Genomic DNA, 3,611 nt, shown 5'->3' on the forward strand with positions numbered 1-3,611 from the left:
ACAGGAATGCTTTTTCAGCAAGCATGGAGGATGCAGGACTGCAACTATAATACATGGGGAACCTGTTGAAGTTGTACAGGAGTACAAATACCTGGGCACCGTCATGGATGACAAACTGCGTTTTGACTCCAACACAGAGGTGATTCTCAAAAAATGTCAACAGCGGCAGTATTTCCTGAGGAAACTATACTCCTTTGGAGTGAGCAGGAAGATTCTCAATATTTTTTACACCTCCTTTATTGAAAGTATACTGACCTTTTCATCAATATGCTGGTTTCACTCTCTATCGATCAAAAACAAGAAACACCTCCAGAGCATTGTGCACACATGCTCTAAAATCATTGGCCACCCTCTTCAGTCTCTGACGTCACTGCATGACAAGGCAACCCTAAGAAAAGCCAACTCCATCTTAGAAGACTCTACCCATGTCTTACACAGAGTTTTTGAATGGCTGCCCTCTGGCAGGCGTCTGCGCTGTCCTCTTGCTAGGACCAACAGGAGGAGGGCTACTTTTACTTTTGAGGCTATTCGCCTTCTGAACTCAAATATGCTCCCAGCCCCCTCCCCCTCTCTCTCCTGGTACTAGGAGACTGGGACCCACACACACACACACACTCACACCCCTGTCTGTCCTGTCCTGTTTGTCTTGTCTTTTGTCGTGCGTCTTATGTCACTATGCCTGCATGGAGAAATTGCCCCTCGGGGATAAATGAAGTTTTTTGAATTGAATTGAATTGAATTGAATTAAGTGCACCTTAAAACTCTGAAGCTGAAACTCCGCACACATGCGTCAGTGTTTGCTTTCCTCACTGATGAAGGTGTTTTAATGTGCCTTTTCTGCCAAGAGTGCTTTTACTTTCTCGAAAGAGCTATTCCTAATTTAGTCAATTATCTAATCATTTTGTTGTGTCAGCCCTTATGGACTTTTTCGACTCCACAATGGGCTGTTAATGTGAACGGAAATACTGATTTCTTTTTTTTTCAATATGCTGGTCCAAAAAAAGAAATAGATATATAAAAAGGTGACAAAACAAACAATACCCTCCAGCTTTAAATGTGCTTGCCTTAGGAGCAGCTGATGTTTTGTTGTGCATATGAATTATTCATGCTTTAAAAGTATGCAGTTGTAGCCATATGTATGCACACAAGCATAAACACACACATTCAAACACACAGACACACACATACAGACATGTACATAATAAAATGTAATGACTCTCTTAAGGCTCTCTCGACTGTCAGCACTTTGACTCTTTGTGTCTCGCCGTGCTCCAAAGTGATCACTCTGCACGGACACGATGGCGGCGACGTGTCGCATGATGGCTGTGTCGCCAAATCTCTTAAATGAGTCGACGCTGCCTGAGAGTAAACAGACCGGCGATGCCCAAGTTGGAAAGTAAACATCAAAGCCGCGTGCTGAGGACAGGCTTTTCACAGGCCGGGGTGAGTGAAAGGTGACTTTTATGCTGCTGCTAGTGCTGCTGCTGCTGCCGTCACCAGTTTTGCCTTTTTTAAGGCCTTTGATGGATTTTTCCCCTTTTATTATGTTTTGACAGTAATGAGCTTTTCAAATGTGTAAGACTCTTTGAATGACACTTGGCCTTAGTATACAAACAGGGCCATTAGCATGATAGAGAGAGTGATTTCAACCTCAGACTCTGGATTCTCAGTCTCTGAGAAGTTCTCTGTTATGTCAAACTAATTAGATGGGAACTCTGCATTTCTCTTTGTCATGGGTCCCTATTGTATAACCCTGTCTCTGAATTCTTCAGATTGTTTAGGTGCTGTACACTACTCCTGCAGTGTTCGATCTACACCTTGACCTGCCCACCAGGCTAGCACTGTTACATCACTGAGCTGAGTTTCAAAGGCAGCGGTTTCAAATGCTGTTGAAACACTGTACAGAAATAGGTATGATGTGAGTACATCTGTGTGTGTGTGTGTGTGTGTGTGTGTGTGTGTGTGTGTGTGTGTGTGTGTGTGTGTGTGTGTGTGTGTGTGTGTGTGTGTGTGTGTGTGTTTGTATGAGTGCTGTGTTTTGATGTTGATGTGAAAATGTCTATTCCTGTACACTGCAATCAGTCTGAACCCGGCGATGCCCCCTCTGTAAATGTTATGTGGTTTGCCTCCAGACCAGGTCGATACGCTGTGTCCATCCAATACACTTGCACAAGACACACATAAAAGAGACAGATGAATAAATGAAAAAGCCTGCTGTGTCGTCTCGGCCTCGTCTCAAGGGGCTGCACCTTAAGACTGGGGCTCCTCAGCCTGCAGGATGTGACCAGGGAGACAGAGGGATAAAGAGAGAGAGAGAGAGAGAGAGAGAGAGAGAGAGAGAGAGACAGAACACGATGGAATGAAATCTGGGGATGAACGCGCTGAGGGACTCATGATGCCCGTATGCCAGCGGCAGCCTATTTCTGCCAGTGTCGCGTCCACTGCCACCGCCGCCCCGTAGCCCTGAGTGATGTAAGATGGACTCCATCCCTGGTGACCCAGGTTAACCAGAGTGCTTATCTTATCTTATGCTTTTTTTCTCTCTTTCTCTCTGAGATGAGCCTCCTCTGGCTGCCGGCCAGTCCTCTCGCCACCTTGGCATCGGCCCCTGGGTGGAGCGTGGAGCAGTGGGGTGGGGTTGGGGTTGGGGTGACATGGAGTGAACTGGACTGGAGTGGAGTGGAGTGGAGTGACTCCCACGTGCGGTGCGAGGCCGTGCAGCCTACGTTCACTCCGGCTCGTCCAGGGAGGAGAACATGCAGCTCCAGTTGCTTAACCAGTAGAGCTGAAACGGTGCCAGCGATGTCAAGGGCATCAAGTTCAGTCCCCGCAGAGCTCACAGACTGATAATGTACGCCGTGCCTTTTTACGCCATTTTAAGATCCTTTGTATACTACAGTACAGCATCTCTTTTTTTTTTTTAAGATACCGGATGAATGCAAGGTTTTTGTTTTTAAGTAAGAATTAAATCCATATTGTTGCCTACGGCTCAGACATTGAGTGTAATTGTAAGGAAAACAGTAAATCAGTCAGCACCTCACTCACTTGCCAACTCCTTGTCCTTCTGTTATTGTGCCATACAAGTGGATGAACTATGACTGTGGAAACAGTTTCATTTCAGCAACATTTTTGTGTTGACTCAATTCAACTCCATTGTATGCCCCCTTAAGAATCACAAAACTTGCCAGAACAAATAACTGTCTTCATCTAGACCTGCTGCTCTACTGCTCTGAGGTGTGGTATATACAGTATATATATTTTTAAATCTAGTTTTTTAGTTTTTTCCCTCCTTTGTAGTGAGGAGATAGTGAGGAGACTGACAGGAAGCCAGTGAGAGAGACAGAGGGGTGGGATTCGGAAATGACCCGGACTGGACTCGAACCCCAGTCTCCGTGGGCAGATGTGCTATATCTCAGAATCTATGAGACTGAACTCCTCAGCACAGTTGCCTTATTGAGGGGTGGGTGGAGGTGGTGGGGGTAAACATCGGAGTGTACTCTCTGTTGATTTCCTCATGTGCTTATCTCAAGAATCTGTATGTTGCTTAGCAACCTCGCACTTTAATTTTCTGTGCTGGTATTCTCTCTCTCCATACAGTGATGGCGCTAATC

At 45.7% G+C, this 3,611-nt stretch overlaps 1 long non-coding RNA gene across 1 annotated transcript; it reads left to right on the plus strand.

Moving 5' to 3' along the window:
* Positions 1–1,009: 1,009 nt before the first annotated feature.
* LOC134087740 (uncharacterized) lies at positions 1,010–2,600 on the plus strand. Its single transcript, XR_009939851.1, has 3 exons — positions 1,010–1,443; positions 1,773–1,911; positions 2,133–2,600. It is a non-coding gene; the product is annotated as an uncharacterized LOC134087740 (long non-coding RNA).
* The last annotated feature ends 1,011 nt before the right edge of the window (positions 2,601–3,611 follow it).

Source organism: Sardina pilchardus, chromosome 7 (genome assembly GCF_963854185.1).
Source record: "Sardina pilchardus chromosome 7, fSarPil1.1, whole genome shotgun sequence".
Taxonomy (NCBI): Eukaryota; Metazoa; Chordata; class Actinopteri; order Clupeiformes; family Clupeidae; genus Sardina; species Sardina pilchardus.